Source organism: Barbus barbus, assembly GCF_936440315.1.
Source record: "Barbus barbus genome assembly, chromosome: 19".
Taxonomy (NCBI): Eukaryota; Metazoa; Chordata; class Actinopteri; order Cypriniformes; family Cyprinidae; genus Barbus; species Barbus barbus.
The window spans coordinates 17900395-17915274 of NC_136747.1; positions in this window are offsets into that span (position 1 = coordinate 17900395).

Consider the following 14880-nt stretch of genomic DNA (forward strand, 5'->3'; position numbering starts at 1 on the left):
CTATAAGAAATGTTCTGTACTGTTAAATAGGACAGGTCAATATATAGATAATTATTTTCAGCTCGACAATATTTATACTGCATGTTGACAGACATCATTAAATTGATTCACAGAATTTAATTCACAGTTTGAACTGATACATGTACATGTATTAAACGTTGCAAATCTAACTGTATTGGTTCCAACTAAAGTTTAAATTCAACACTACTAAAAAGAAAATGTAGATAAAATCTGCCCCAAGCCTCAGATTGGAAATTAGTCTAATGATACACTCTTTAAGAAACGTATATTATTTAATTCACTTGAATCTGACAGAAGAAAGCAACTTGTGCATTATGGAACAAGCTCTAGCTGAAAAGTTTCTGCTTTTAAATCCTGAAACTTTGTACACAAAGGTAAAAGGAACGACTTTAACTTTCATTTTGTTTTTCAAACTATCATAGGGAGTATGATACATTTATGGATTTTGCATTCTTTTTGAATTTATAAAGATTCATTGCCTATTCAGATGCATGAAAAACAGCAACCAGCACAAGCTTTAAAATTTCTGTGTTCTGAGAAAGAAAGAAACTCACACTGTTTTGGAACAACATTTGTAAATAATGACCGAATTTTCATTTCCGACCGAATTTTCATTTCCGAGCAAGCCATTCCTGACTAAATTGAACAAACCGTCAATTACTCAAGCCAGCCCATAGCTACTTTATTTTGGTCCAGAGACATGTGTCCCTCAATTTTTCACTGTGAGTTCAGATGTAATCCCAGGTCCCAGGAGGATCACATGGGAGCGGAGATTCACACACACAGCTGGAGGACCCCATGGAGCGCTGCAGCCTGGGTCACTCCACCCAGAAAGTCAGTTTATTAAAAATACATTACCCAAACCGCCCCTCATAATTCAGGCCTGTGCTTTCAATCCGTCGGGGGTGGATCTGAGCGAAGTCTTAAATAACAAACCCTATACACACACACGCATGCTGACACGCCCTCAAATAAATACTAAAGCAGTTGCGCGGGCACACACGCCGCTGATCAGTCAGGCGGAATATTGAGTTCCCCAAGATCTAAAATGATGAGACTCATTTTGCATCCTTTATTTACCGGCATCATAAATTGAAGCAATAGACAGGGAAAAAAAAGAGAGAAACTACACGCTCTAATTGCTTTCTGTCATGGCTGGAAGACAGTGTGGAGGAATTCATTTCTAAATGAGTAACTGGTACGATCACAGAAATGGCAGAGCTAAACATTAACAAGCTCAAATAAAGAACTGTGTTTCTGTCTAATTTTACTTGCATGATCTGGGATTTACCAATAATCAAGTTTTTGGGGCTACATAAGGAGAATGACATGGGAAAAAAACTAGAAGAACGTCACTTTAAAATGAAACAGGCCCTGCTTTCCATTCTAACAATGGTATATTCAACAGCACACATGGCAATTAGCCACGACTCAGATCCGTCAGGCATACCATGTGTGTGCGGTCACGTCTAAGAGCGAGTCGTCATAAAAGTGTTCCCCCAGCCATCCCACAATCCCACCTTGTACCGTCTCCTTTATTATTCCTCTCATCCTTTATGATGTCACCACTGTAGACTTTTGCGGTGAGAAAGGACTCGAAGGACCCCAATCCATCTTGCAGAAGAGTTTAATCTCGTTTGTAGCATTAGGAATAAATCACATTACTGTCTGTGGAGCAGAGTTTCAAGCATGCGGAGGGTCTATGGAAAACACATATGTGAGATGCTAGATAGAAGCAGTGCAATTAATTATCATTAAGGCAAAATGTCAAGAGGGGGAACTGGGCTCTGAGTCAGTGCCCACCCCACATCACCCATATCCACCCTCCAAATTGGGTGATACACACACTTTCACATATGAACCATGAGGCTGTGTGTCACATTAATTTGACCCTAGGCTAAAACATGGCAAAGAAATAATTGCCTCTAAAGCAAGATAACTACCAAGCTGTGACACTGAGTCAATTTCATTTAAGTGCTCGATTTTTCTTCTTCAGATGCAGGACGTTTCTCTATACCATACATCTGAAAATGGATCTTCTTTCCTTGAAAGTTCGGGTAAAGAAATTCAAATTTACAATTATACTGATTAAGAGAAACCCAGACAGCAGCAGATAAAAGCATAGTAAGCTTTGGAAGAAATTCTATCAACCTTACTTTTTAATTAAATTCAATTTACTTTATTTGCATCAGCTATTGTTGGTCAATTTGCAAAACACTGAAAAGTCCTGTGCAACCTAGAACAGCCAATTAAGTAAGTAGACATTTCCATAGAAACTGAGAGATTAGCTCTCGTGCCGCAAATAAGTGACTTTGAGGATGCAACAGGCAGCTAGAGACAGCAGGACCACACTGTCTTCACGGCATCATGACAACAGGCCTCAGGGTTCTTATTGAAGAAAGAAAGAAAGAAAGAAAGAAAGAAAGAAAGAAAGAAAGAAAGAAAGAAAGAAAGAAAGAAAGAAAGAAAGAAAGAAAGAAAGACAGAAAGACAGAAAGACACAACAACAAGGAAAAATTAAATAAAATAAAAAATAAAAACATCTTGAAGACAGGAATAACAATTTGTGTTTAGTTTTAGCTATCACTGACATAAAACAGGACGTTTGGGTGGGACATGTCAAAAGGAAATGTCTCTTTTTTTTTTTTTAAATAATCAAATAGCCAACAGGCTTTAGTTATGTCACAGACATGAACCATGACTTGCAGATAGTCGGCTGCAGGTGTTTTAGGGAGGGGGGTGTATTTGATTGGTCAAAAATCTTTGTAGTTCAGGTTGAGTCAATAATATTTGTTGGTCAGTTTTCTGGGGGGGGGGTCAATTTTAAAATGTATATTGTGGCAAAAGACTATTTTGTCAGCTTTTAGGAGTACACTATTTGCAATCAGAGCTAACACAGATGGACTTAAACCCATAGGGTTTTGAAAGTTCACAGGGTTTTTAACACAATGAAACAATTATGTATTTTCTATAAGAAACGTCTGTATAATAACGCACATTTCCGGTCTGGCACCATATGCTGCACTCCCAGTTAACTTTAAGTCCAATATTGCTAATGCTGCTGTCCAGTGGTGAAAACATCACGTTTCTGTGACATACACAAATGAAGAAAAGTTATTACCATAGCAACATAATCTCTTTTCGATGATCTCATCTTTTCAGTTCCTCTTAAGCAGCATCTAGTCATTAACAAAAAGCAAAAGAAAAAAAATCAGGATATAGATTCTACAAGGAAGGGCTGAATATCAAACGAGAAAGTGCGGAACGTAGGCAGCCAGCCACTCACAAGAGATTCAACCTTTAATGTAAACAAGAAGTAAGTGAGGAGACATCTTTAGAGACTGAAATAAATCAACAGGCTTGCCAGAACACAGGGCTTTCTTCAGAGGGTGTGTGTATGCGTGTATGGAACGGCATACTAATCTCCTCCCATCCTCAAAGTGCAAGAGGAAGAAGATAAAAAAAACGAATACTGCCACTGCAACACTAAGGCCTTTGAAGGAGGCGTGGACTGCCAAAATCTGTCTCCATACAGATGTCCGGGAACACCAATATGTGCTACGCCCAATATTCCACTGACTTTGAAATATCAACATGCAAAAGGGGAAAAAAAAAGGGAAAAATAATAGCAAAGAGCACTTGAAGAGAAGACTATGGTGTTCCTCATTAAAACCTGTGGAGATAGCCAGGTTTTATGATTCCGGAGTTACAAAACAGATTTGAAAAGCTCTACATAAAATCATAAAAGTGCATTTGAGGTAGAAAATTATACTTTATCAGCTTTCATTAATAGTTTGCTGTACCTCATTACATCTTTATCTTCATATAAAATTACTGTTGTGTGTTAAACAGAAGATTTAAAGTTGACAGGCCTGCAGGGGATGATTTCATTCCTATGTGTTTGTGGTGGAGTCATCCAGCCTGGAAATGTACAACTCATATACAACTCTGAGACAGGAAGTCCCCTCACCTTAAGCGATGTGTCATTTCAGTATGTGAGAGGGAGAAAGTACAAAACTGACAGAGAAACGTCAGAAAGAGAGAGAGTATTTGTGGAGTAAGGAGAGAGGAGGGGTTGGGCATGTCGAAAATAAAGAGCTTTTCCCATAATTCTCTTCACCCCCTGTTTTCCTTCCATGAGGCAGCTTGTGAAAGGGTGACGTGCTCAATAAGAAGGGCCCGTGACTAACTGCCTCTCTGTGACTTTTTTTCCCCCTTTTTTACGTGGCATGTCAGTGGTACACAATACAACCAACACAACCCCCCTTCATGTTTATTCATGAGAACTCATTCACATCAAAGAAACAACACCAAAAACTGTTGCCTTTGGCAATGTTGGCAAGGTTTTAACCCACCTCCCCAACTGCCCCCCTCCCCCTCCCCCTCTCCTCTTAAACAATTGATCTAAACTGCAGAACATGTGGACCTGTTGCACTCGACCAAAACATGCTTGACAGATATTCTAATATTTCATCATATTATTTCATCACAAGTTTCACATTATTTGAATATAGAGGAAACTGCTAGTTTTCATGTACAAGCACTAGTGATTTACTAGTAGATGGTTTAGTTTTCAAATGCGAAATATTTGTTAAATATTTTCTTATTATATTACTTATTACCATTTGGTAGTTTTGGCTTAGTATTTTTTTTATAAAGAATCTAAAACTTGTATTCAAGGATACATAAAAATCATCAAAAGGGACAGTAAAGACCTTTATTATAAAAAAAAAAAAAAAAAATACAAAAGATTCCTATTTCTAATAGATTCTGTTCCTCTGATCGTCCTATTCCTCAAAGCATCCTTAAAAAACTAGCATGGTTTCCACAAAAACATTTTAACATCAATAATACAAAGAAATGTTTCTTGAGCACTAAATCAGCATATTACAATGGTTTCTAAAGGATCATGTGACACTGGAGTAATGGCTACTCAAAATCCCTCTCTTTACAGGAATAAAATACATTTTGACAGTAGAATAATAAAACAGAAAACCGTTATTTTAAATTGTAATAATATTCCAAAATATTACTGTTATTACTGAATTTTTTATAAAACAAATGTAGCCTTTGTGAGCATAAGAGACTTCCTTTAAGAAACATCAAAAAAAATGTACCACCCCCATACTTTTAAACAGTAGTGTATGTGCAGACGAAACACAACAGCACAGTAAATCACATCAGAAACAGTATAATATTCATGTGTATGATGGACAAATAATATTCAAAATGCCATGCCAAAATGATGGAGCCTAAAAAGAACAGAGTTGAGTTTATTCCTGTTCCTTTTCCTCTTTACCTTTTTTTTTTTTTTTTTTTACATAATTCAATTCATATGAAAATAAAAACTGTCAGTAGTGATTAAGCACATTTAATTTAATAATTAAAATATTTACAAGGGTAAGTCATTATTGTTAATTTTGGAAGGAAGTTCAGCCCTAATAAATAAATCTTTAATATAAATGAACAATTTCTACAAAACACAGCTAAACTTACAAAATAGCTTCTCAGCAAATATTGGTCAACCTCTAACCAGAAATCTTTGAATTTCCAAGAAAAATCTGTGATCAGACTCAATTTTCAAATTAGCACATGACCTTCCAGCACACAGACGCCTTGTTCACAACTACCTGCTTAATTTGCAAGACCCAGAACCTTCTGGTCAGAATGTCATTATACCAGAACAGAAAAAAGAACTTTCTACCAAGTCTTGCCCAAATCTCTCCCCAATCGGCCTTCCAGTCAGGCAGCGGGGAGGGGGAGGAGCGGAGGCCCCTGTCTGAATGACCTGGCCTCTGTGCACTCAATCAGCGCACGCTAGAACCGGAGACAACAGAGAACAACTGCTTCCCTTAAGCTTCCTGTGATCACAGGCCCCGAGCTGCCAGAGAGGGGCAAGGATCACGCGCTCTAGAGAGAACTGCAGATAACAGGCTTCCGCCAACGCCACCGTGTGTGAGAGTGTGCGTGTACGCGTGCGTGTGAAAAGAGAGAAAGGAAGGAGAGACAGATGGGAAGAAAGACCTCATGGAACTTAAAGGACCTGAGAAATGGATGCTTTTAAGTTACGTGAACTGCCGGTCGCAACATGCTTGACTTCCAGAATGTGACATATCCAAGCGAAACAGGACATTTAATGAATAAAAAAAGTAGGGCAGGACTTATGCATTAGGAGCTGCGTGGATGGAGAACAGTGGGCACTGTATACCAGAAATTACCCAGATTAAATGAGGATATGCAAAAACATTGCCTAAATAAATTTTGTGCTATTGCTTAACATGACTCACGAGACATCAGCAGAAAATGACATTTGTTTCAGATGAAGAGCAAAGGCATTTTGATGAAAGATTAAAAAAAATAATATAATATATTTTTTTGCAAAATATAATTTTGGAATAATTTTTGATTTTGGAACACATAAAAAGTAGCAAGTCAATTCAACAATCAAAAATAAATAAAAGTCATCATAAAAACAGCACCACTATTTAACTGCCAAACCATGCAAGCAGTCTTTCTAAATCTCAAGTGAAATTCAAAATTCTGCAGTTCAGAAAGCAAGTCGCACCACATTTGACACTTCAAGCAGTGCTGTAGTACCCATCTAAAAATATATATTTATTAAGCAACAGGAAAAGTCAGACGTGATTATTCATTGCACAATGTGCTACCCGAGGCACTGATGAGAAATCACTTCTGCTCGGGTTCCTCTGTTCTCCCCCTGCTCTGCCTGCGCTGGGACGCTCTCCTCTTTTCACACTCCTCCGTTTATGGAGTAGCAGAAACAGCTCCTGCTCTGTGATGTTTTTAACTTTCCCATGAAGGACTAGCAGACAGTTAAAAACGGCCCTGAAGGCAGAACAATAGCTTTAATTTCCTTCTCTGCACCTTGATGATTGAAATGGTTATGAGGTTTTTACGAGCTGACATCTCCCTGATGTCCTACCCAGGAGGAAACGGCTGATTGCAGCCCACCAACATGGAGTCACTCTGAGATGCACCTTGAGATAAGATATCCAGAGATTTCAGACGAGTTGAGATGATCGAACATCGAGTTTAACAAAAAGAAGGTTGAATAGGTAGAAAGTTTTAAATAAAGTTGATTCTCCTCCTGTGCTGAAATGATATTTTTTACTATTCAAAGCAAGCCGTTGCAGCTACAGTGTGAAACCAACAGTAAACCACAGCCTGAGATGCATTTCCCCTCTGAGTTAAAAGCACAAAACGTTGCGACATACCTCAGGCTTCTCTAAAGCGACTCTCACAATCTCATTATAGGACTCTAACCATTTTTAAACCGACTACCTGACTTTCCACAAAACAAACAGAAAAACCTGAGGAACTCTTTGACTAAATAAAAACAAAACTCAGAGTATATGTGTTGTATCACACAGAAATCTTAAAGCAATATCTTGCATGCAAGTCTGAAAATAAACTTCAAAGCTTGGGGTCTTCGTTTGAGTAAAGTTAAAGGAATGTTCCGGGTTCAAGTGAAGTTAAGCTCTGTCTACCGAAAATAATTCAGATTTGTCTCTCAGTTTAAGTTGTGGCTGTTCTTTTGCATATTTTTAATGCATGAAATTACTATGATAGAACTGCTTAAGCTACCTTCTCTGTTAAAAAAGTAAACCATTATTGGTACTTTTATCACAATCATGTAAAATCTGTAAACTTTCATAAGATACATGCAAAGACATTTTAGACTGACCTATATTTTTTAAACTGCATTTGTGTAACCACAATTAATTTTTTTTTTTTGAAGTATGGATTTATTGGTTACATTTCAAATAGATATTGTATATTTTATGTATTATTTATTTACTTTTCTGTGGTAACAAACATTACAACATAAACGCACAAAACAAGTTAACTTGTACTGAACCTGGAACATCCCTTTAAGAATCTGACACTGGTTTGGCTGAATGTGAAAGGCCAAAGGTTGGCGTCTGCCACATCGTTTACAAAATGTCACTTGCTGAGGTAATCTTTTCTAGCCACTGTAGGAAAAAAACAAAACAAAAAACATTATCTTTATCATTTATTGCCCAGAGAACCACAATCAGAGGAAGATCCTGGTGACAGCGAGGCCTGTTGTATAAGAATCTCTCTGCTGCCTCTCTGGAGAGATTCCAAACGTGATCAGATGCGATTAGCCACAGTTAAGCACCCTTTGACAAAATATTTGCGCATAATCATGTGTGGAAAGGCTCGCTTAACATACCAATAACGGCTTTAACCTTGAGATTTGTCTTGTTGAACATTACAGAAGCTGCTGAAGCTTAGTGCCAAGGTACAGGCAGGGCCTTTGAACATGTGTAGCTCACAAATAGTTCAAATAAACCTTCACACAGACAATATTCTTTGTTAGTTGCTACTTGTTTGTATCTCCACCCTTGCACACAAACTAGGTTATCTGGAACACTACGAACTGCCTATATAAACACATTTCAGCTTTTTCACCACTGCCAAGACTAAAAAAAGCACCAACAACCTACAAGAGCATCAAGTCATATGCGCTGTATGGTATTTTCCATGTAAAGGGAAACAGTTTAACCACACTGGTTGTACAAGATTCCTCTATTTGCTTAGTACAATAATTCTCCTTTCAAATGCCATATAGCCTTGGGACTGATTAGTCATCAGAGCTGTTTGATAGAAACAACCACACCCTCTGATACCATCTGTGATCCTCATGCAAAGACGTACCTGCCTGTCTCTCTCATCATGGGAACTCTGCCTCATTCTACGCTTAGTGAAGCAGAACAAATTTCTTTGCAGCAATGCACTAATATTTACTCGTTGTGACTGAAAAAGTACCGTAACTTCTCATAAAAAGAAATTGAAAGCCGGAGCAAGATGACCTGAAGGCAGAAAAATATGCCTCCTCATTTGCTCTCGACTTTGGTCTTGAGCTATTCGTACTATTAGCAGAAAGGGCACCCCAAACAAGACGGCTGAAGTAAACTGAGAACAGAGATGATACCTTAGACATGCAGAGGTCTGAAGTCACCGCTATCTATATCACAAACTGTCTGTCACACTGCCTTTTTACCATGAGAAGTAGGCCACATATCATTAGGCTCTGTGAAAGTGGCCTGCTCGAGACAGGAACACCGCAGCAGGATTTGAGTGCTTGATCACCTGTGATGTGAGAGATATGAACAATACTGTGAGATACGGGTGTCAAAAGTGCTTAAGTACTGACTAAAACAGTCAGTAGCTAGTAAAAATAGACAACCCTGAAATAAAAAAGGGGGGGCAACTTCAGTCTCTCTAATAATTACAGTACTCAGTTTGGTACAGAACACAATCTAGCCGAGTTTCTGCCATCACAGTTTCATGCAAATTTTGGGAAAATGAATTAAAATGGAAAAGCAAAGATTTGAATGGTTTACAAAATAAAAATGACATGCTTGCTCACTGAAAGTGGATACATTTTTATTCAATAAAACCACATGCACAAACCACGATGGAAACACATTTACCAAATAAATTCCAAGCCATGTGACTAAAACTTTGCTCAGGGAGAAAAACAAAAATATAAAATATCATTTTACACCATCTCAAAAATTGCTCTCTAGTCATTTTGAATGGCATAATTGTGACATGCTCACAAAATTAACATTAAATTAAAATTTAGCCTTATAAAAAGTCTATAAATCATTATTTGTTTATTAAACATATATTTAAAAATATTTTTTACATATATTTTGATGTTTGATGTCAATACTTAGAGGCTATGTGCTATAGAAGGCTACATTTAATTTCTTCACATTTACATTAGCATTTAGCTTTTAAGTAAGTATGTTCCATTGCATATATTGTTGTAGTACCAAAATTGCTAAAGAATCAGGAACATTTCAACAATACTGACATTTTGATATCATTTCAACCCTATGGGCTCTTGCAACCCCTGTTTCACACATGAGCTGTGGGCTTTGTTTGAGAAGGTGAAATGTTGCTTTCTTCCTCTGTAGCAATGTCTTTGTAAGAGAAAAGGTCAGGTAATAATGCCTGCATGCTCATATGTGTGGTTTCCATTGTGCTAGAGTGCCATAATTGGTCTAACTGCAATTGTGTACCTGTATAAGACCAAATATTACACATTCCCTCTCAATATAATTACTGTAAAGCCTGTACATGCAAGTGCATGTGAGTGCACGCAAGAGTATGACTGTTTGCTAGAGAGCTTTTACGTTTTAGCCTCTGTACAATAATTCTCTACCTTGAGTGGAGCGCTTGGGGCTCGGATCACCCTCAACATATTAGCACAATTGACAAATCCAATCCCGACGCCTACACAAGTGCCTGGCTCTCTGCTCAACAGCTTCCTATAGAGTCATCGCCCCAGTTAGCTATAGCATGCAGGTCTTAGCATGCAGATGTATGGCATTGCTATACTGCATGGGAAATCTGAGTGCCATTTAGTGCCAGAAAAGTGGTAACGTAGGGTGTCAGATTTGGTCACGGAGTGCGAATTTTGAGTAGTCAAGGCTTCTAAATGAGGTAAAGAGAAGATCATTTGAAATAGATCTGAAAATGTGTTTTACAGTAGGTAAATAAGAAATGTGAGCAAAAACTGGGCCTGAAATAAAGATTTTGCCAGCTACCTCAAGATTGAAAACTGCCAAACAGATGAGAATGACCCAGCTGATTCATAGACACAGCTGAAGTACAAAAAACGACTGCCCAAATAATGTCCTACATTGGATTGAAGTTTAGGTATCAGGACTCAGGACGTGCTGAAGCGAATCATAGTTGTATTGTTACCACATTCTTTCCAGCCTGGTGTCACTGGCTCAGTCCTCCACCGTCCAACTGTCCGCTTAAATCTTCCCCCCTATGCTGCAATTGGCAAAGCCAAGCCGAAGGAGCACTTAAAGCTACTTGGCTCCAGTTCGGCCGTCCTGACCGCCTCCAAGTCAACCGGCCCCGACATATAAATAAGAACAATATCAGATAAGTCTTGCAGGAAGCCTATAAACATTTACATTCTTTTTCAAGTGCTGTTTATGGATATTTTATCTCCTATCTGGAAGTCGAAGACATGGTGAAAAAAGAAGGCGACCTGCGGAGGAATCCGAGGCGAGTGGTGAATCAAAAAGGCAGCAGGGCCTGACAGGGACCTAGGCCCATTGACCATAATAGGTGTTGAGAGTAGCGGCCTCCACAGATGAGGAACCAGCTCCTTTAGGCTTGCCAGAAGAGTTATGAGATGGTGCGGGTAGTGATGGGGAGGGGAGGGATGCCTGGTAAGCTACTAATTCTATATCTTCTTCTGACAAAGACAAAGTGCAGCCAGCAGAGTTCAGTCTAGGAGACGGGGAGAGGGAGCTTGAAGGACTCAGTAGTGTTGTGTTTAACAGAGTGGACCCACTCCTGTCTTCCTGTCCTCCAGCCTGATGCCTATCTGAGGCCGAAGTCTGACCACAGACAGTTAGTGTCTGGTTTGCTAAGACTGAAAGATATGCGAAAAATCTTGTGATTACTTTTTTGCGCCCATTAACCATAGATTGCTTTTTAAGGTCTGTCCACAAGCAAAAGCATGCAATAATGGGATGGTCACCAAATGAGTAGTATTCATCTGGTCATGTGATCACAACATGACAGGGCTCGTGAGGGGAACTGCTACATGTAAAATAGAGTTGTTATAATGAAAGTCTTAATGCATGATTTTAAAAACATTTTGCCCAAAAGTAATATTCATTTATTTTTTTTCACAAAACTTCTCTAATGCATGTAAAAACTACCCTAACTTTTCATAATTTTTGACGTGTCGGCATTAACAGTCTTACACCTTATGCTTTTAGTCCTGATTTTCCTCCTACTTTTAGTTAATGGAGTTTGGAAACAAATCCGAGGCAAAATAATTGCTCATTCATGTGAGTGACGATCCCTATGTTTGCATTATCAAAGACGCAATCTGAAAGAAGCACTGATCCGTCACTGATGCCTGAGTGATAGTTAGCAGGTTAAATACCTAGACCTGTCTGCAATTTAAGTACTGTAGCGTTAAATGTGTTTAGACTGAAACTGACATTGGTAACAAACAGACAGCTGTGTGAAAAGGACAGCAATTCAATGACTCTGAAAGCCATGTAAAATATGGGCGACACTACAGGTATAATACACCCAAAAATTCAAATAAGTTACTGACCCCTTGCTGTTGTAAAATTGTATAACCTTTTCTTCTCAACACAAAGGAAAACATTTTGAAGAATATTGGTAACAAAACACTCTGGCATTTATCAAAATATCTTCTTTTGTGTTCCACAGAAAAAAAGTAACTCATACACTTTTGGAATGTCATGAGGGGGAGTAAATGACGACAATATTTTAATTTTCCCTTTCAGTCAAGTCAAAAAATACTGTGATGCAGCACTGTAAGAGCCAATCAGAACACACTTGACATTGTTCATGTGCAGTGGAAATGTATTGCTTAAAGTAGGGCTGCAACTAACGATTATTTTGATAATCGATTAGTTGGCCGATTATTCTTTCGATTAATCGATTAATCGGATTAAAAAATATTGACCAAAAAAAACACTATTCCACATTCTGCCCAATGTTCTACAAACAAACGTGACAACTGAATGCTATGAAAACATACAGTGCTTAATTTATTAGACCACTTATCATAATAAAGAGAAAACATATTTTAGAAATTTGTCAAAAATTTGGTTAAATTTAAAAATGTTATTGTCATTTATTGGACATAATAATAAAAAATGGCCTCATAACAGCTTGCATTCTTGCTGGTATTGTTTATGTACTTTTTGACTGCAATTGGGTATCGCGAAAAAAAAATACTCAAATAGAAAATACAAAAAAAAAATAAGTGCTCTGGTTTTCTTTCATAGATAACAGCAATAATGATATTATAGCATTAAAAATAGCCTACTACTGTTACTAAAGAGCTTACACATATTGGAGTACTAACCAGTACAGAAAGCCGAAAAATGATTTTGGTTATCACCAATACTGTTACTTTAGAGCAGCAGTGGCACAAACCTTACATAAACACATTGTTAAACTTACATAAATTTGTTAAGCATTGTAAAAATTGAATATAGTTTAAACCTCTATTCAAAATTAAAATAATAAAGATAATAATAAAGACGAATAAAAACACAAACTCAGTGTTAACCAACAGGTAAGAGTAATGTTCTGCAGGAACTACTTTGATCACAGTCACCTCGTCATTTCTTTATCCTGTAAAAGGCCGTTATGGAGCGTCTCATGTTTATATTCAGACAGACAATTACATGCTGTTATCCCTTTAAAGTTCCTACTCTCATAAAATATTCGCACTGCATGTTGACTTTTAAACCTTAAATTAACTTTCAACAACAGATAATTCAGCACAGTGGATATGTTTGCGCTGAAAAGCCTATTAATTGTCTCCCTCTCTACTGTGTTCTGTCCGTCTGACGCGCGTGCGCGCGCCCGCCGCGCCGGCGCTCATTCGGTATTTTAAACTTAACACAGACTGTCAGGACGGACCTTTATACAAAAATGGAAATGCTCGCGTGAATTTGTGGCATTTATAGACAAGGATATGACCGTAAACTGAACGTGTTTGCGCTGAGGACGCACACGCATCTGTCAAAGCGCCTGACAGGGCAAGCCATTACTCTTATGAATTAACTTAAAGCTTAAAATAAAGAATTATCATGTTTTGGGCAGCTTGGATCACGTGCTTCTCCGGCAGAATCTCATTCTGTTTCCTCCACTATTTTTAGATGCATTTTGTACATAGAAATGCATTATTCAGTGCCTTAATTTGACTAACCAGCTGAAGTTGGACGTACACTGTGGGCAGACCCGATTAATCGATAATGAGAATCGTTGTCGATGATTTTCATAATCGATAATAATCGATTTTATCGATTAGTTGTTGCAGCCCTAGCTTAAAGCTTGAAATCAAAAATTCATTCTGCTTAAGAAAGATTAAAAAGTTATCAAACACTACTAGAAAAAAAAAGACAAAAAACACCATAAATACCACCTTTTATTGTTTTATCAAAACCCTACTAGAAAATCTCAACAGCACAATTTGAAGTTTGATTATGCAACATCTAAAGCTAACTTAGATCATCAAGTACAGAAGTCTGGACATGTGAGGGACATGAACTTCAGTCTGAACGGAGTGAGCCAAATCACAGCAAACAGTAGCTGTGCCACTCTGGACGGCCTCAGTCCTCCCCACAATGTGAAACTAAGAGAAGCTCCCACATTCACCTGAACCCTTCTAATCTGCAAAATAATGGCACTCTTACACTGAGGTGCATCCTTGCCTGACGTGACGCCTTTTGTCTCCTCCTGTGTTGTGACAACACTTACATTTGTAAATTGCCCTCCTTGTGGAGGATAAACATCTGATAGCCACAAGAGAAGGGGGTTGGGGAGCGTAACAAGCCTCTGGGACTTCCTCTAAACAAATGGAGAGATCTTTAGAAGGCTACTGTTTGTGTTTGCCAAAGACACGGTCAGGATACACGAGGCTCCTGTCAATGGCCTCCAGGCACTATTCAACTACGTTAAAGCTGGCCAACAGGGTGTATCTGAGAGGGTCTGAGGGGAGAAGATCACAAATGTTGCAGAGAATTATTGCAGGTTAAAGTAGCTGCATTATTGTATCTGAAACAAGTAATATGATCTGTATTACACTACTCAACTGAACCTGGGCTTTGAACCAAAAGCATAATATTGCTGTGCACTGACGCTGTGCAGGCATCACTCAATGTGTGAACAATGTGGTCAGGAGCACTCTGTCAAAGCTGCTCATTGGATTGGCAATTACTTTAAAAAAGAAAGAAAGAAAAAAAAGAAGAATGGCGGGGAGGGAAAAACAGCAGATTA